The sequence below is a fragment of the Equus caballus genome, chromosome X (assembly GCF_041296265.1).
Source record: "Equus caballus isolate H_3958 breed thoroughbred chromosome X, TB-T2T, whole genome shotgun sequence".
Classification (NCBI taxonomy): Eukaryota; Metazoa; Chordata; class Mammalia; order Perissodactyla; family Equidae; genus Equus; species Equus caballus.
In genome coordinates, this window is record NC_091715.1 from 109,515,654 (window position 1) to 109,537,002 (window position 21,349).

General features: G+C 37.8%; 1 protein-coding gene across 5 annotated transcripts in view; it reads right to left on the reverse strand.

The window, feature by feature from the left end:
* Positions 1-21,349, reverse strand: part of DCX (doublecortin) — a 367,328-nt gene that overhangs the window by 204,570 nt on the left and 141,409 nt on the right. The window lies entirely within an intron of this gene.

A 21,349-nucleotide genomic window follows, 5' to 3' on the forward strand; every position in this document is an offset into this window, starting at 1 on the left:
TTGACGTATTACTTCCATAGGAGCCTGTGCCTCGTGGCCAATTTCAAGGTTGAATGGGGCAAAGGCAATTTTCCATAGGCCACTTCAGATTTAGCAGTAGAGATCACAGCCATTTAACAAATGGCATCTATCCAGTTGGTGCCTGTCATGCAGCTATTATGTGTTAAAATATAAGGCACAGTTAGGTGATTTATATTGCCGCTTTATGTAAAACAGGAACATATATTCATAGAAACTGGCCCATCTGCAAATTGGCAAACACACCTGAACAAGAAGACAAAAGTTTGATTTAAACATTAAATGGCAATAAAGATAATTAAAAACTTTTATTTTCATTGAGTTAGAGGAAAAAAATATGTCTCAGTCAAAGACTGAACCTGGGCAGATAGTCCACAAACAGGGAATAACTATTAGCATATGATAATGTGGGGTTATAAAAGCGTTATTTTTCATTTTTCGTGTGAAATAGATTATTCACACAAGATAGATTAAACATATCTACAGTTTAAGGATTAATAATAAAAAATAAAACAATCACTCCTGTGTCTACCACTGCGTTAAAATATAGCACATTAGCAACACCTTAGAAGCCCATAGTGAACCCTCTACAGCACCTCCTGACCCCGAGGGGTGACCACAATCCTGGCTCTTATGTTAATCATTTCCTTGCTTTTGTTTATAATTTTGCCACCTATGTCCTAAAAATGCATTGCTGAATTTTGTCTTGTTCTGAAATTTACATGAAAAGGAATCATGCTGTTTGTATTCTTCCGTCATTGTTTCCCTCCATCTGCACTGGAACTTAATCGACTGCGCCTTAGATATGTTTTTTGCTTACACAAATTCAACTATATGACAGGAAAAGGAAAGAACAAAACAGAAGGAAATAGCAGAAAGAGTGAAAGAAGAATGATCATTTAAGTAGGGTTAACAATTCTGTCCCCATCTAGAGCTGTCAAATAAAATACAGGACACCAAGGTAAATTTGAATTTCAGATAAAAAACAAAAATTTATAGTGTAATTATTGCATGGGACATACTAAAGCTAAAAAAGTATTAGTTGTTTATCTAATATTCAAATTTAACTAGGCTTCCTAGTTTGTTTTATTGGCTAAATCTGGCAGCATATCCCATCCCATTCAATGAGCCTGCACCCAGAATGAACGGGGTATGAAAAATGTGACTCTTGTTTCTCCATGTCTTTTCAAATGCCATGTGACTTTTATAATTTGACAGTTTCACAGTGTTATACATAAATCCAGTGTTCAACCATAGGAATAGTAATGTGTTCCAGTGCTAGAGGCAACACTGGCTTGTTGGAAGATACGTTGGTCTCTAACATGGCACCTTCTAGGGTTATTTTTGAAGGTAATTTTGATTACACACAATTGTATCAGGAAGTACATTTGGTCACTAATGACAGAAACTTAACTACAGCATTTTAAAAACAAGAAATTACCCCCTCATATGGAGGTAGTCTAGAGATAGGCAGTGCAGGGTTGATGCAATGGCCTGACATGTTATCAGGGACCCAGGCTCCCTGTCTTTCTGCTCCACCATCCTTAGTGCTGACTTCCAACCTTAAGATCACTTCATGATCCACAATGGCTACTAGAGCTCCAGCTATCAATTTCGCATTCAAGGCAGGAAACATGAAGTGTAGAGGGCAATGTGGGCTTTCACCAGCAGTCTGCCCAATCTTAACTAACTTTCCTGCAAGTCACTCCTAATAAGGTTCACTTGGATCTTGTTAACCATCCCTAAGTGAAATGGAAGCTGAGAAACGTAATTTTTCATGAGCACATTGCTGTCCAGGAAAAATCTCTATCACTAAGGAGGAAGGGGAAAGTAGATACTGGGTAGGCAATCAGTAGTCTCTGCCACAGTGATTTTTGCCATATCTACTGAATTAAGAACTCACCCCCTGGGTAAAATAGGACTCCAGGGTGACTATTTTCAGGCGAAATTGTATAAATTCTCATTCATTGCTTTCTTGATCATAAAGGATCAGTTGAATTATATTAGCACGTTCAAAAACCAATGTATAAATCTGTCTATAAATTTGACATACATTTTAATCCAAATTACTACTACACTGCTTTAAATAAGTAGCCCCTTCATTTAAATACTCACTTCACAAGCAACAGACTTTATAATACTTAAGTATTAATGGTTGACACTAATGAATACAGTCAATCCTCCTAAAGGAACACTTTAGCTTTATTAACACATCGAACATCCATTTTTATAGAAGAATCCGTATTTAAAGGATCTTGCACATACCCATGTACGAGGAGAATCATCACGTTTCCTAAACTCTTTAGAGGGTGAGCAGAGATACACTGTTGAGCCATGCTTCTGGTCTGACACAGGTGGGCGTTGGATGCTACACTTATCCCCTTTAATGCATCAACAATCATATTTAGTTTGTGAGTTCCCAGAATCCTTGCTTCCCCTCTGGGCCATCATTTGATCCTTTTGCCTTCACGTGAATGGCGTGGGAAGACACAGTGTAAACAAAAGACAAACAAATGAATTTTTCTTTTAAGAAGTTACAGAAAGAGCCAGGTAAGGAAAAGGTTGAAATAATGAGATGAAATTTAATTTTAGAGCTATTTAGATACTCTATTAATGATTTTCTGCATAATCAAGAGTTTATGAAAAAACTGTACTAGGCTTCCTAGGATGCCTGCTGGCTCTCTAATCCCCAACTTTCTCAAGTGTAAGAGCCAGTACTGGGAACAGGTGTCTTAGTCAGCTCAGGCTGGTAGAACAAAATACAACTTCCCATTCTATCCTCACATCATGGAGAGCAGAGACAGGAAGGAAGCTCTCTCACGTTTCTTCTTATAAGGGCACTCACTAATCCCACTCATGAGGACTCCACCCTCATGACCTAATTATCTCCAAAGTCCCTACCTCCTAATATCATCACATTGGGGCTTAGGATTTCAATACATGAATTGGAGGGAAACACAAACATTCAGTCCATAACAGAAGGGTTGCCAACTGCTCCATCACGTTCTCCTCCATTAGCCTCCAAAGCAAAGTCCAGGAATATAGTGGTGATTGTCATTGAATTTCAGTGCTTAGCTCACACTACCAGACTCAGACTCACCAGCCTCCACAGGTGACACTATGTGCTCAGACTATACAGCTATATAATTCACTATTGTCAAAGGGAAAAAAACAAAAAATGGCGTTTACTTCCACATATTTGTGCCTTTGATCATGGGATTCCCTCAGTCTGGAATATCTTTCCCTGCACCTTCTTTATCAAATCTTAACTCATTCTTCAAGGCCCAGGTCAAGGACTAACTCTTCTGTGAAGCCATCCCTCATCTCTTCAGGCAGAACTAACTTAACCTTCCTCCATACTTTCAAGCCACTTTACTTAGAACTGATAACTCTGCCTACCATGCACTTCATTCTGCTTTGTATTGAACACATTGACATGTTTGTCTCTTCCACTAGATTGTGAGCAGCTTGTGGTCTGGGAGCAGATGTCTGTTCATCATTGTTTGTGACATGGAATCTCTCAGTCCCCATGACTCTTGGTTCAAATTGGTCCTCATACCATGGTATTATTTGAAGTAAAGAATGACATTCTTCTTTTCATTCACCACTGATGAAGCATACATTGAAATGGAGCCAAAAAATCCTCCCAAGACATAATCCACTATGAGCCAGTATTATATTTAACAAAAGACAATCTTGTGCACCATCCAGAGGAGTGTTTGTATAGCAAACACAGCAAGCTCTCCTTAATATGCACCCAAAAATTCCAACCTGCAGAGAGTATTATGGAAAGTCTTCAGTGTACTCTTCACAAAACATGAGCCAACCACTACTAAAATCTCTATCTCTATTACCTATTCCTTGACATCTGTCCTTACTGTCTCCAGGGATAATTTTTTTTAATGTATGAAGCATAACTTTCCCCATCTTATTGGTCAGCTTCACAACAAATTGGTATCTAGCCTCAATCCCAGAGGTGAAGTTAGGTTAATAGCCACATATTTCCAACACACAGATGTTGGGAGGAGGACTATGCTGATCTGGCTCTTCCTCTGGTCTAGTAGGACTCAAGGGGGAAATAATCTCCCCAGTCATCATTTGGGTTTCCTTCTTTCAGCATCACAGACACATCCATGCAAATACCAAACCTCTAATGTCAGCACTTTGAGTCAGGTTAGTCTTCCATCTGGGCCCAGTTGGGACCCTGGGAACATACATTTCAAAATGAATATCAGGACATTCACCACTGTAGTCCTTTTGGCTGGATAGGGCAAGAGATTGGCCAGGGAGGTGCAATAATAACAAAAATGCTCAGCAGTCTTTCTGCTTCTTCAGCCAGGCTACCAAACAAACCTCTGAATCCCCAAAGTGATTCTTGTTCAGTGACACTATGTTCTGAGAACAAAAACTCTTTAAATGTGGTAGAGTAGAAAGATCGGGGCATTTGAAATTAGGTAAATCTGGGTTTAAATCCTGGCTCCATCATTTCTGAGCTATAGGAACTTGGGATAAACTACTTAAACTTCTAGAAGTATACTCCTATTTTTTAAAATGTAAAATGGAGTTAATGCCTCCCACCTAGGATTGGTATCATGCATAACTGAGATGATGTGGGGCTCAGCACAGAGAAAGCACTCATTTAATAGTGTCTGTAATGTGTGATTTGGGGTTGTCAACAAAAGCTGGTGAGTAACAAGCAGTCCCTTCCATTGGGCATTTGGTATGTGCACAATATTTTTGGATTTTTGCATGTATTAATAGCTCATGTTTTTCTCACAGTAACTATGGAATACTAAATAGGACCTGTCAGGGTGACCTTCCAGCACTGATTCCCTCGCGAAAGCCCCACAGTCTTCACTCACCCTCAGTCCTCAGTCTGAAACTCCCTTTCATTCCACAAAGCCTCAAGGACAACTAAATTTTACACAGCATTAAAAAGAAAAGGGCCTGAAAGCAGGTTTTGATAAAGAAAGAGAAAAAACAAACCTGATGAAGATACTGGGCCTTAGAAAATGGCAAACCACAAAGGGCAGGATGGGTAAAGCCAGAAGAAGGAAAGCCTTGAATATAAGCTTGGCCTATATCAAGACTCTTGGATAAAAATAATAATACTTAATTATTGAATACTAACTATTCACTATTCTAAGCCCTTTACGTGAAACATTTCATATAATACTTGCAATAACCCTCTAGGTCATTACAATTATGATCCCCATTTTGTAGTGAAAATACTGAGGCCCCGAGAAGTTAGGTAATTTTAGAAGGTTATTTATTGGCAGAGTCAAGATTTGGATGTAGCTAGCTAGACAGGCTAGCTGGATCTTGAGCCTGTGATTTTAAGCATCATATATTATAGCAGCTGACATTTGGTAAATATTGACGGCAAAATATGTGAGATATAGTTCTAAGAACTTCACAAGAATTATCTCATAATAATCTTCCAACAACCCTTGGGAGCCAATGCCATTTATTAACCCCATTTGACAGATTAAGAAACTGTGGTGCAAAGAGTTAAGTTACTTGCCCAAAGTCACGTAACAAATAGGTGACAAATAAGCCAAGATTCCAACTCAAGCACTTTGGTTCTGTGGCCTGCACTCTTAACAAATACCTTATATCACCTCTCCAGGTAGAACAGGTATTATTAACCACACCTAACAGATGAGAAACAGGTGTCCAGTGGCTGAAGTCTCATAGCCACTCAGCGCAAACAGGTCTTAAATCCAGGGTCCCTGAATTTTTGCTTTTACTAGGCTACCTGACCCCTTCCCATAGGGACTATCCTATGGCTTGAGATTTAATTTGCAAGTCCTGTGACAGTTCTTCCTCTGTTAAACAGGTAGCTCAAAGGCAGCTTTTCAGGCTTTGGTTATTCCACAACAGTTCGGTGAATCAGTTGGTGTTCTTTTCTCTTATTCTAAAGCTGAGAATTCCTAAAGAGCTGATTTAAGAAGACTATAAAGAATAAATAACCCTAGAATGTTCCTTCCTAACCCTCTCCCTCTCCCTCTTCAGGCCTTACAGGAAATACACTGGCAATTATCACAGGAAAACCAATCATTCAGCCAGCACTACCTAACAAATCGCCTTGAAACTATTTTAGAAGTGATGGATGAGTGCAAGGTCCGGGAAGGCACATGTTCTTGCTTCCTTAATTGCCGCCTGACTAAAAGCATGAGGCAAATAATATTGAGAATCTTATCTCTGAAATGCACTACCTCAAATGGCAGAAGACGCTATACATGTACCTATTAAATAGGCCTGCTGAAACCTCGTTTGCTCAATGTTAATTAAGAGATGCTAATATAACCCAGCTTCTGCTAACAAGCCAAGAAGACATCTGTGGATTACCGGGACAAGTATTTCATATTTTTATATCCCTTTTAATAGCTTAAGTAGCTCATGGTACTTTTATAAACACTAGAATTTAGCCTTCTAATACCTCTAGGATATAAGAAAGAGGTGAATGTTTAGTCCTTCCTATATGAATAAAAAAATTGAGACACAAAGATATTAAACAAGACAGGTCTCCAGATTTTTAATTCATTGCCAAGTCTTTAAACTAGAGTTTTACATAGCAAGACTCATTCTAGGCAAAAACATGAGAGTGAAATTTGTTTCTTGGGTCCTTCTGCATTTTCCTTTTTCCATTCAGCAATCTTCATGCCCTTTCTATGACTCTTTCTTCCCCTGCTCAAATTGCCTAATGATAAAAGACTTTTATTATGGCTTCTAATATGGACCAGAGCCATACTTTATGACTTCTCCCCACATTGCCCACTTGAGAAATTACCTGGGTCCCATTCCAATAAGACTTCCTACAAAGTGTCACGTAAAAAAGCAATCAGATGACCAGGCTATCCCAGTTTTAGGAAAGTATGTGACAGAAACAAAAGAGTAGGGTGACCAAATATCCCATTTTGCCCAGATTAAAAGGTTTCCTGGGATGTGGGACTTTTGGTGCTAAAATCAGGAAAGTCCCAGGTAAACTGAAACAAGTTGGTGACCCAAGGAGTATTGTTTATAGTAAGCAAACAACTGGGGAAAAAAAACCCTAAATGTTCATCTATAGATTGAGTAAATTATGGGACTTCTTTTTGTAGAATACTACCCAGTTATTTTTAAAAATGAGATAAATCTCTATGTATTGAATAGAAAATATTATTACAAGGAATTATTAAATGAAAAATCAAAGCACACAATAATATGTCTAGTATGATATTACTTTTGTGAAAGTTAAAAAAAAAGACAAAGTATAAAAGTGACATGACCAGATTTACCTAATAGATCCAATCCTAAGAATGAAAAGAAAATAACTTAGCATTTAAAAAATGCAGAAAACACAAGGATTATCCATACATTTGGAGAGATCATTAGGACAGCTATTAATAGTCATTATTACCTCAGGCCTAGGAATTTTGAAAACTGTATCCTAAATACATGAAAGAATCTGGAGTGATGTAGAATTACAGTGTCATATTATACCAGAAAACATGAGTGTTCAAAAAGAAATGAATAGAAAAAAAAGAATAATAGAACGAAAAGAAACAGGCATTAATTTACATTTTTTTAAAGTAGCCTAAAAAGAAAAGCCAAATGCAATTGCTGGTGATGGAAATGGAGAGAAAGAGTAAAAACACGTACAATAATGTTTAGTGAGTAAATAGAAATCGTAAATAAATAACAGAGTAGAGCTGTTTGAATTTGATGGTGGTGTAGATCTTTGATATGAACAAGTTCACCATATGGTACATATGAAAATAAATAAAAGTGATTAGAAAACTATTTCAGTGAGTAGACTACAGTCACTGCAAAAATTGTGTTTTGTGAGTGAAATATGTTATAGAGGTATTCAAGACTTTGGGGAGTAGTCAATGTCTCATGACACATTTCCCTTGAATGTCAAAGGTCATCAATACACAAAAAGAAAGAAGAGTAGAAACTAACTACACCAAATGGGTAATGATGGTTCTTACTGATTAATAGGAATACAGAATATTTTAACTTTTTCTTAATATTCTTCTATGTTTTCCAAGTTTATCTACAAATGAAATATAGTCCTTTGATAATCAGAAATAAAAACCATTAATTATTAGCTCCTATTGATCACTGGAGGGAGCATGTGAAAAAGGATTGTGCCAATACAATGTTTGTGGGAGTGTAAACTGGTGATCCATTTTTGCAAGGCAATTAGCTGTATCAATAAAATTTTTAAGTTGAATATCTTCAACCCAACAATTCCACTTTTCTGTGCAGAGACCTATATATATATAAAGACAATCGTTGTAGCATTATTACAGTAGCAAAACTGAACAACCCAGTGTTCATCAATAGGATATTGGTTAAATAATTTAAGCTACATACATACTAAGGAATAAAGGGAAGACATTTAAAAGAACAAGGTAAATATGTACTTAGTGACATGGAAGGCTGTCCATAGTATGTGGTTGAATGAAAACCAATTGCAGAACAATGTGTGTGTAATCCTATTCCTTATATATGTACACACACATACACACACATATTTGCATGTGCATAAAAAAGTCTAGAGATATAGAAACTAAACTGTTAACAGCAATTACTTTTGTAAAGCTGATGGGTAAGGGTGGAGAGGAGTTTCACTTTATGTATTTACATATTGCTTAAGGTTTTCCTTTTTTAATTATAAGAATGTATTATCTTTGAAAAAGGTTTTTAACCCAAAGTAAGCAATATGACAGTTGCATGGATAAATTTTATTATATTGCAACAAAATACTTAGATAGTAAAAAAAAAAGTGAACTATATCCATATAAATCAACATGCGTGAATCTCACGAACATATTCTGGAGCAAAAAAAAAGTTGCAGAAATGTATACAGTGTGAATCTGTGTATGAAAAGATGAAAAACATGCATAAAACCTAAACAACATTATTTAGAGATACATAAAGAAGAGCAAGGGGATGACAAACACAAAATTCAGAATCGTGGTTAATTTTGGAGAGGAGGAAGGAGCACCCAAGGTACTTCAAAGATTTTGGTTATATTCTATTTCTTAGGCTGGATAGTGGGTAGATGGATGCTCAGTTTATCATTATTACTTAAACAGTATGCATATGTTATATATACTCTCTTATACATATGACAGATTTTATACATATAAATTACAGTATAGAATTTATAATTAAAATTTTTTTTTGAGGAAGATTAGCCCTGAGCTAACTACTGCCAATCCTCCTCTTTTTGCTGAGGAAGACTGGCCCTGAGCTAACATCCGTGCCCATCTTCCTCTACTTTACCAGCGAACCCCACGCCCGCTGAGAAGCAGAATGTGTGCATTTAACGCTGCGCCACCGTGCCGGCCCCATAATGAAAAATTGAAACAGAAGAAAAAAGCCTTGATGTTATCCTGAAAAAATCATTACACACACACATGCAATCATTACACAAACATGCAATCATTACACAAACATGCAATCAGATAAACTCATTCAAATGAAAGTGTTAGAAGCTGAATGGCGCAATAAAATCTGACCTGAGGGGCACATGCAATTTAGCTGAGATTCTCTAGAGATGCAAAATCCTACCACCAAGGAATGAATGAATGTGTTAATGGCATTTTAGATTTGGGACAGTAGAAAGAAGAGGGAAGTAGTTTTGGATGAATTGGAGGCAAAGGGTATTCCTGCTGTTCCCACATTACATCACAACACACACATCACAACACACGGGGATCAGCTAACATCTTATCCCAAAGGGTTTAGGGATTCAACACTATTCCATAAAATTTATCTTCAGAGGTAATACCAGGAAACTACTCTAAAGTCTGATGGACTGAATTTATGCATGATGTATATACATATACATGTATATGCATTATGTACAGCCATGCCTATAAAGGGCTTCCAGGATGACCAGTAAAATCTAATAACGTGGCTAAATTTTTCATTGAATTGAACCTAAATACTTGAATTGATGGCCCTATAACAACATAGCTTTTGACATATACATTCTTCATGGAACATTAAGCTATGAGTTCCTATTAATTAAATTTAACCTAAAAACACCAATTACCCCACGAGCTTCACTCTCCCTTACCCAAGAAGAGAAAATGGAAAAGAAAAAAAAAAGGTTTTAATGTGCTCAGACATCCTTATTTTGTTGAAATGATTTTAAATCCTTTGTTTCTTAATTGATATTTTTCCCCTACTAGTTAAAGTATGGCAATAAATAAGGAAGAAGCCTTTTATACTGCTCGACAATGACGGGGTCAGGCTCTCAGTCTCATATTCATCATCCTGAGATGGGAAGCAGCAGCACGATGGGGGAAACCCATCTGTCTTTATGAAGACTTGGCACCAAAGGAGCACAGAATAGAGAGGAGCTCATTTAGTAAATGGCAGTTTCCATTCTGCAAAGTGACAGAAAATTTACTGCACCATCAGCAAGAAAAAAATAATTCACTCAGCGAAAGTCATTATATTAGGGAGATTTAAGGAGAGAGAGCTTTTTAGTGATATTAGGAAGGATAAATATTTCTGCCTAATAATACGTAACTAAGTAGAAAAACTATCTTCAAGCCATTGCTCATGTTGCCTTTCCCCTCTCTAAGTCCCTTCTGTTCTAGATCTAGTCTTATCTTTCCCATCGTTTAAGGCCAGAAACAAACCCCAGCTCCACCTGAAGCCTCCCCTAATTTCAATCCAAACCGATTTAATCTTCCTGCTGCCATAATTTCTAGTGGGCACAATTTAGCATTCTAACAATTCAGCACTTTACTATGTATCTTCATACTCTAATTCTCTCATGTACTGATTTGCTTTGCCCAACTAGATTTCCAGTTCCTTGTGGACAGAGACTGTGTCTTAAACACAGGGTGGTAGGCACATAATAAGCGTTCACCAAATGCTTGTTAATTGATGCTTTTCTAATCTAAATCCGCTTATTCACAATGACCACCTTGATGGGACAAAAACCTGATAAAAACCAAATAGCTTAATATCTTTTTTTTTTGAGGAAGATTAGCCCTGAGCTAACATCTGCCAACAATCCTCCTCTTTTTCACTGAGGAAGAGTGGCCCTGAGCTAACATCCGTGCCTGTCTACCTCTACTTTATATGTGGGACGCCTGCCACAGCATGGCTTGATGAGCAGTGCTTAGGTCCGCACCGGGGATCCAAACCAGTGAACCCTGGGCCGCTAAAGCGGAACGTGCGAACTTACCTGCTGTGCCACCAGGCCGGCCCCAAATAGCTTAATATCTTAAATAATTAAAAAGTATTTATCAGGGCTGGCCCTGTGGCCAAGTGGTTAAGTTCGCGCGCTCCTCTGCAGGCGGCCCAGTGTTTTGTTGGTTCGAATCCTGGGCGCGGACATGGCACTGCTCATCAAACCACGCTGAGGCAGCGTCCCACATGCCACAACTAGAAGGACCCATAACGAAGAATATACAACTATGTACCGGGGGGCTTTGGGGAGAAAAAGGAAAAAAATAAGATCTTTAAAAAACAAAGTATTTATCAAAGTAACACACACACAGGTTTAAAACATAATAGAATACTAGAGTGCTTATGATGCAAAGAAACAAATGTCTTCTCCACTGTGCCATATCCCATATTTATGCTCTCCAGGACAACCCCTTTTACTTGTTTAGCTGTTTCTTCTTGTAGTTACCTCCTCCTCTCTCTATATAAAATGCTTATACCAGTTGGTCTCATATCATTCCCTCCTCCGTCTCACCCATTCATCTAATATCATTATATAATTATTTTGGTTCCTCCATCAGTTGCCTTAAATTTTACATATTATGGATGTAGTACTTCTGTTACATGTTTCTTCAACATTCTTCCTTTTATAAACCAACCTTTTTCATCTGTATGTTTCTTTTGCGTTCTTTCTATAATCATAATTGTCTTCTGCACTTTTCTGTAGGATAACCTGAAAGTTAAAATCAGTCACCAGTGTTTACATTATTATGACTGTACATAGCATTCATTTCAGGGCCAAGAATTAGATTACATTTCCTTTCTTGTCCAGCTTTTTCATTTTTTCCTGGAGTTTCCAATAGCTTTTTCCCCACCTTGTACTATTTGCCCATATTTTGCTTGTTTGTTGGTTGGTTTCTTTTCAAAGTCTTCAACATAACTGATGAATGGAAACTTTTTTTCTGGAAACTTCCCTCCCGGAGGTCTCCAACCTCAGGCTCCACTGTAGGCCAATTTCTCTCTAGATTTACCTTATAGCTACCATCCTGGAACTTTACTGCTTCCCGGGATTGGTTCCATTCTTTTCAAGAATTCACGTCTTTCTCTTTCATGGTTTACTTCCTCTTTTTTTGCTGGACTAAATCCTCAACTTCCTTCAAAAGTATTTGATGCAGATTAATTTCAGAAGTCATCTCATATCTGCAGATGCTTTTATTCTATTCTCACACTTGACTGATAGTTTAACTGTTATAGCACGCTGTGTTGAAGAAAGTCATTTTCCTTCAGAACATTGAAGGCATTGCTCTTATGTGTCTCACCTGTTTCCCATTGCTGATAAGAAGTCTGATGTCAATATCATTCTCATTTCTTTGCAGGTTACCTGTTTTTCTCTCTGGAAGCTTTGACAATATCTCTAAACTTTGTATTCCGAAATTTCACAAGAATATACTCTGAAAAATTCTCTGGTATTGTTTCTTTGATCATTCTCTCTAATTTGTTCTCTTGAATTTTATTAGTTAAATGTTGGACCTCCCAGGTTTACCTTCTATATATCATATTTTTTCTCTCATTTTCCTTCTTTTAGTCACTTTGTGCTATATTTTTTATTTCAAAAGATCTTTCTTGTCATCTTATTATTGATTTTCAAATATCCTATTTCTGTTATATAAATGCACTGTTTCTTGAATCTCTCTAAGTATACTAATTAGAGTGTTTTGCCCCTCTTTTTTCTCTGTCAGTGGTCCTTTATTATTTTTTTTCCTATTTGTTTATCATTCTCTTTCCTGTTGAAAGTTTTCCTCAAATATCTGGTGACCATTGATTTTTTTGTTCACATGGAAGAATGAGGCAATAAAAAAGTGATTGGGAGCTTCATATTCATGAGTGGGGAGCTAGCCATTTTGTTGGGGAGTTTCCTAAATGCAAAAATGTGGAGGGATTTTTCTCTTGGACCTCTAAATCTTTTCAAAGAATAACACTCCAATTTTTTGGAGCTCATGGATGATATGCGTGACTACAGGGCATTCTGTCCACCAGATTGGGGAGGGTAATGGGGGAATTAATTAATCTACAAAAAATGACTTAATTCATCCCCTCCTTCTACCTTATATCTCATTCATTCTCTTTTTCAAATCTAGCATTTATCCAGGGAAGGGTGACTTTCTCTTTCACTGTATCACCCCTCTACAAGTATTCTAAATTGAGGCTTTTTCCGTACTGCTTCATTAGCTACTGCTCCTCCATATGCTTTCGAGCTTTCATCCTCCACTAATAGTCCCTTTCCCATTCTCTTTGTCATCACAAATTTATATCTTTTGTATTCCTTTGTTATCTTGGGACGTAGAGGCAATATGTGCATGTAATCTGTCTCTTGTCTTTAACTTACTGAACTTCATAAATTTATTTTGATTACAATTTGAGCTCTCACTTTGCTATTCGTTCCATTTCTCCTGGAAGTATAGCACTAAACAGCATCATACTTATTGTTATGATAGCATCGAACTGATTTAGTAATAAGAGCCCATTTTACAGGGTACTAAAATATTAGAACAGTGAACTTCCATGTACTCCCTTCTTAAGCAGAATTTCCTTTTATTTTCCAGCTTTGCCATAATTGACATATAACATGTCATATAACATAACATATAACATGTGAAGATATAATTGACATGTAACATGTGTAAGTTTAAGGTATACAATGTGATGGCTTGGTATCCATATCTACTGCAAAATGATTACCACTCTATTAGTTAACACATCTATCACTTCACATAGTCACTACCTCACATAGTTACTTATATTTTTTCGTAGTGAGAACTTTCAAGATCTACTCTTTCAGCAACTTTCAAGTATACAGACACAGTATTGTTAACTATGGTCACCATGCTGTACATTAGATCCCCGGGACTTACTCATCTTATAACTGAAAGTTGGTACCCTTTGACTACTTTCACTCACTTCTCTCACCCCCCCCACGCTAGCAACCACCAATCTACTCTGTTTTGATGAGTTCCGTTTTTTAAGATTCTACACATAAGTGATGTACAGTATTTTGTCTTTCTCTGACTTATTTCACTTAGCATAATGCTCTCAAGGTTCATCCATGTTGTTGAAAATGGCAGAATTTCTTTCTTTTTGTGGACAAATAATATTCTACATATATACCCATTCATCCATCAACGGCCACCTGTGTACCTAGGCTGTTTCCATGTCTTTCTTATTGTAAATAATGCTGCAATGAACATAGGGGTGCAAATCAAGATAGCAATTTTTTTCCCTTTGGATATATACCTAGAAGTGGGATTGCTGGATCATATGATAGTTCTATTTTTAATTTTTTGAGGAACCACCATCCTGTTTTCCACAGCAGCTCCACAAATTTACATGCCCACCAACAGTGCGCAAGGGGTCCCTTTTCTCCACATCCTCACCACACTTGTTATCTCTCGTCTTTTTGACAATAGCCAATCTAACAGGTGTGAGGTGATATCTCATTGTAGTTTTGATTTCCATTTCCCTGATGATGACTGAAGTTGAGCACCTTTTCACATGCTGGTTGGCCATCTGTATATCTTCTTTGGAAAAATGTTTATTCAGGTCTTTTGCCCATTTTTTAATCGAATTATTTGTTTTTGTGCTATTGAGTTGTATAAGTCCCTTATGTATTTTGGATATTAACCCCTTATCAGATATATGGTTTGCACATATTTTCTCTTATTCCAAAGGTTCTCTTTTCATTTAGTTGAGTCTTTTGCTGTGCAGAAGCTTTTTAGTTCGATGTAGTCTCACTCATTTATTTCTGCTTTTGTTGCTTGTGCTTTTGGTATCATACCCAAAAAGTCATTGCCAAGACCTATATCAAGGAGTTTTTTTCTTTATGTTTTCTTCTACAAGTTTTACCATTTCAGGTGTTACATTTAAGTGTTTAATCCATTTTGAGTTAATTTTTGTGAGTGGTGTATGCTAAGGGTATGATATTCTTTTGCATATGAATATCCAGTTTTCCCAACATCGTTTATTGAAGAGACTATCTTTTCTCTATTGAATATTAATTAATCCCTTGTCAAATATTAGTTGACTCTATATGCATGGGTTTGTTTCTGGGCCCTTGATTCTGCTTCATTGCTCTATGTGTCTGTTTTTCTGCCAGTACCATACCATTTTGATTACTATAGCTTTGTAGTTTGTTTGAAACCAGGAAGTGTGATGCCTCCAGCTTTGTTCTTCTTTCTCAAGATTGCTTTGGCTTTTGGGGGTCTTTTGTGGTTTCATATGAACTTTAGGATTGCTTTTTCTATTTCTGTAAAAAATAAGCAGAATTTCTATGCCTAGACCAAGGGTGTCTGATATACTTTTTAATACAATCAGTTCATTAGGCACCTACCTGTCTGATCCCCCAACACAGAGGTTCTTAACCTGGGGAGTTTGTCAAAAATACATATTCTCAGGTCTCAGGCCTGAAGAAGGTCTGGGATAGGGCCAAGATTCTGTATTTTGAAAGAGTTTCCTGGGTGATGAACCACAGCCCTGGTTAAGAACCACTGACCATTGGAAGGCCACTAACAGCAAGGCTGTGCCAGTCCCATTTTCTTTTCCTCCCCATTTCAACCCCTAGATTTGCTGACTCCAAAGATACATTGCAGGCTTTAAGGTGAGTATTTTCATGGAGTAGTTGCTGCATGGTTAACCTTGCTTTCCACACCATGCTACCTCAATAAAAATTCACCAAGTTGAGCCAGTCCTGGTGGCCTAGTGGTTAAGGTTCGGCACTCTCACCACTTGAGGGGCCTGGGCTCAATTTCCAGTTGCAGAACCACACCACCCATCTGTCAGTTGCCATGCTGTGGTGGCGGCTCACATAGAAGAACTAGAAGGATTTATAACCAGGATATACAACCATGCACTGGAGCTTTGGGAAGCAGAAAAAAAATCCACCAAGCAACCAATAAAAAACTGACAGATTTAATCTGTGCTGAGTAAATTCACTTGTCCAAGGTCATCAATGTGAGTGATGAAGACAGGAACAGTCTTGGACCAGTCACCATATGTAGTCCAAGCCAGAGGGTGATATCTCTTCTAAATGTCTAAATCTATAATGAGAAGGTAAGAAAATTACATTATTGCAGTGCTAGAGCTTAGCTACCAGGAAAAAAAACCTCTTCCTGTAAGGATGAAATAAGCAAAGCCTGAATTTGAGCAATGTGTGCTAGGTTTTATTTGGTGGAAGGGTTACTTTTAAAAGAGAGAACTAGAGTTCTAGTCAAGACAACCCAACATTATTGATTCACTGTCTTATTTTTAATGTCTACAAGCCCTTTTAGAACTTTGACATTTTCACCCCAAAGGGAATCAGAAGTGAGCCAGACACAGCTGCAGATTTGCAAATACTAAGACGCAGATCTTAGATATAGCTTCAGTTCTAGGGCGGGAGTATGATACAGTGGCTGAGAGCGTGGGTTTAGAGTCAGACACACTTGGGTTAAGAGTTTAAACTCCATCACTTACTAGTTGTGTGACCTTTCGCAAACTACTTAACGTCTGTAAGATTCAGTTTCCTCTTCTGTAGTTTCTAAAGTGAACCAAGCTCTGTCAAGCTTTGGTGCCTCTGTACAGGCAGCTCTGTTTGCATTGAATACTACTCACCTCCTTTACCCTGACTAAATCTACTCATCCTTCAGGTCTCAAATCAACATTGCCACTTCCTGGAAACCCCGATTGCCCAGTCAGTTAGGTAATGCTCTTCTGTGTCTCTTCCCCAAATGCCCTAAACACGTCATCAATCATAATAAAGGTATGGTAATTGGTGGTTTTTAAAAAATTGTTTCCTCCACACATTAGGAGCCAGCAAACTAGGACCCATGGGCTAAATCCGACCCACGATCTCTTTTTTGTATAGCCCTCAAGAATGGTTTTGGCATTTTTATAGAATTGGTTAAAAAAAGAAGAATATGTAACAGAGATCTTAAGTGTCCCATACGCGTAAAATATTTACTATTTGGCCCATTACAGAAAAAGTTTGCTAACCCCTGCCATAGACCATAAGCAATTTGAAGGCAAGGATTAGTTTTCATTTCACTGTATGTCCTACTCCTAGCACAATGCCTGGCACATAATAGGCACTCAGATGTTTGTTGAATGAAGGAATGAATTAATGGGCAAAACTGGTATTTTTTAAAGTATAATGTATGATAGAATCAAAACGACTTCATTTTGTCTCCCAATGTGCAAATAAAACGTACTCTGTTGGAGTAAATTTTCCCTGACCCTGAATGGAAGCTTGGACAGATCACATGAATTTTCCTTTCATTCCTTTGAGAATAAACAATCCTAAGATCATTCAAAGTCACAAAACACAGTCTTGATTCAGTAATCAGGACATATTTGGTCCAAGATATTAATCAAATTCTTTAGGCTTTACTCAGAGATAAGGTGCCCCCTCCAACCCTACCTTAAGACCTGTAGGTGGTGGCCACCTGCCTTTGGGGAAGGAAGGGGTGATAGATTTTCTTCTTTCTCTCCCCACTTACCAGCTCCTATTTGGACCCTCACCAGGGTGGGAGCAGGAACAGGGAGGAAAGGTAAAGGGATTGGTTATTTCTTCCTTGGTAGAACAAATGGCTGCCCACTCTCTGGGTCTCTGGCTCTTCTTTGGGTTCTTTAAAGGCCCCCATCACTGAGGACCCCTCTCCTGCAATTTGGGAGACCTGGGTTGATGCATTTCTATTCAGGTTGGTAGTGTACAACTCCTTTCTCAGCCCCTAGAAATTCAACAGTTATCTCCAGCTTTTTTAATTTTATTTATTTATTTATTTATTTATTTATTTATTTATTTATTTATTATTAATGTTATGATAGATTACAACCTTGTGAGATTTCAGTTGTACATTATTGTTAGTCATGTTGTGGGTACACCTCTTCCCCTTTTGTGCCATCCCCCACCCCCCCTTTTCCCTGGTAACCACCGATCAGATCTCCTTGTCAATATGTTAACTTCCACCTATGAGTGGAGTCAGAGAGTTCGTCTTTCTCTGACTGGCTTATTTCGCTTAACATAATACCCTCGAGGTCCATCCATGTTGCTGCAAATGGGCCAATTTTGTCTTTTTTTATGGCTGAGTAGTATTCCATTGTGTATATATACCATATCTTCTTTATCCAATCATCAGTTTCTGGGAATGTAGGTTGGTTCCACGTCTTGGCTATTGTAAATAATGCTGCGATGAACATAGGGGTGCAAGGGACTCTTGGGATTTCTGATTTCAGGTTCTTAGGATAGATACCCAGTAATGGGATGGCTGGGTCATAGGGTATTTCTATTTTTAACTTTTTGAGAAATCTCCATACTGTTTTCCATAGTGGCTGTACCAGTTTGCATTCCCACCAACAGTGTATGAGGGTTCCTTTTTCTCCACAACCTCTCCAACATTTGTCGCTCTTGGTTTTGGATATTTTTGCCAATCTAACGGGTGTAACGTGATATCTTAGTGTAGTTTTGATTTGCATTTCCCTGATGATTAGCAATGATGAACATCTTTTCATGTGTCTATTGGCCATATTTATATCTTCTTTTGAGAAATGTCTGTTCATGTCCTCGGCCCATTTTTTGATCGGGTTGTTTGTTTTTTTGTTGTTAGCCGTGTGAGTTCTTTGTATATTATGGAGATTAACCCTTTGTCGGATAAGTGGCTTGTAAATATTTTTTCTCAATTAGTGAGCTGTTTTTTTGTTTCAATCCTGTTTTCCCTTGCCTTAAAGAAGCTCTTTAGTCTGATGAAGTCCCATTTGTTTATTCTTTCTATTGTTTCCCTCAACTGAGGAGTTATAGTGTCCGAAAAGATTCTTTTGAAACTGATGTCAAAGAGTGTACTGCGTATATTCTCTTCTAGAAGACTTATTGTTTCAGGCCTAATCTTTAGGTCTTTGATCCATTTTGAGTTTATTTTGGTGTGTGGTGAAAAAGAATGGTCAATTTTCAATCTTTTGCATGTGGCTGTCCAGTTTTCCCAGCACCATTTGTTGGAGAGACTTTCTTTTCTTCATTGTAGGCCCTTTGCTTCTTTGTCGAAGATTGGCTGTCCATAGACGTGTGGTTTTATCTCTGGGCTTTATCTCCAGCTTTTTTTGCTGGGGGCTCTCCACTCCTCTAGCTAGCTCTATTGGACAGGGTCCAGGGTCACATCACCTTGGCTCTCTCTATTGCATGGCCCCTATTTGGTTCCCAGGAAACACTCAAACATTCCTTGTTCTGACAAATTCTGGGAATGCCAGCCAATCCCAACACAGTCAACCCTGTCTTCCTGCCAAGGGCCACATTAGCTTTCTTGGAATGGGGTGCAGCTCCAATCCTTTGTCTGTACTGCAGAGAACAAATGGCAAGCTCTCTGAGTGGTCTGATGAAACACCCTTCACTAGGGTTGAGGTGAAGGAGGTAATATCTCCACCATCCCAGCACTCCTGTGGAAAGTGGAACGGACTCTAAGCCTGGCAACAGATCTCTGCAAGGAAAAGTTTTCACAAATTTTCCCACCCACTCTCCTCCACGATCTGACTTCTTTTTATTTCTTGGAATTTGTTGTAGAGCATTTCCTTTGTAAATTCTGTATACGATGACCTAGCTTTGGAATTTCCCATCTATTGTATGGCATCTATTATGTCTTTTGGAAACCTGAATTTTAATATCATCTTACCTAAGGCTTATTTTTTTCTAATTAGGTAAGAAAAATTAGACCACCCCTGGTGAAATCTCCAGTTATATTCAAGTAGCCTCATTTTCTTCTGACACAAAAAAAAGTTGAGATGACAACATTAACATTTCTTGACCATCTACCATGCAGTGCATGCTTTAGAGATGTTTTCTCATATAATCCTCATGAAGATAGCTTCTTTTACAGGTGAGAAAACTGAGTCTCAAAGAAATTAATTGACTTCCTCAAGGTAACCCAGAAAACATAGAGAAAACCTGAGGCTGAAACCCAGGTCTATCTGACTTCAAAATCCATGGTCTTTTTGTTATGCCATGATCTTCAAACTTTTCCACCAAAATACCCCAAATGGCAGAAAGAGTGACCATGTATCCCCGGGGAAGTCTGGGCGGCCCAAAGAGGCCCCACCACAGGTGCAAAATTTCTCTGAAGTCTCATGCTTAACTGCAAAAATGCATAAAATATTTGCATTTTATTCTACAATATATGTGATTGTTGTCATGGAAATATGTTGAAAATTATCACTCAAGTTACCTATGTTCTCCCTATCTGAATTTTCAAGTAAAATTGATCCTCCAGAAAAATTCATTGTGTTTATCCTGTAGCTTCATGAATCTTAAGCATACTATTTCAGTTTGAGAAAGCCCAACATATTCCACGAGGTATTAGAGTATGATTTTTTTTTAACCTAGAGGCCATGGAGCATGGAAATGATACGCCCATTTCTGAAGGAAGGGAAGGTCTATAGCTTTCATTAGGTTCTCAAAGGAATCCAAGATCCACAAGATTAAGAGCCACTGCTATAAAGAAAAGAGCAAAGACTTGGATCACACTGCCTTGTTTTCAAATATCGGCTCCAAGCTTAACTAAACTGCATGATACACTTCCTCTCTGAGACTCAGTTTCCTTATTTGTAAAATGAAGATAATAATATCCAAGTTACAGAGTTGCTGTGAGGATTAAATGAAATTCTCTACATTGAATGCTTGACACAGAGTAGGCACTCAAGAAATGTTAATCTACTACCTGCTGCCACAATATGTAAAACACAGTAAGGGCATTTAAACAACAGGTGGATGAATAATTTGTAACGGAACAATACCCTGGATAGATATGCCTCCTTCCAACATATATTCTAACTAAAGCTTAGACCCCCCAGCCAGAAACTCGGACTTCGATTCCAAGATTGATGTTAAATTTCCACAAAAATTCAAAATAAAAGTATTCAGCTGGTGCCTAAAAAAAAAGGTTTCTCGAACCTAGAAACATACATATGTATACATCCTGTTTGTAAAGATGGAATTATTTAAATATCACTACATCCTGGCATGTTTGGTTTCAATTCTAAGTATGTATTACCATAAGATCTAGGATGAAAAACCTCTTGAATTGAGCAAGAGATCTGATCCTCTTAAACGACACACGGAGAAGCTTTTACAAACACA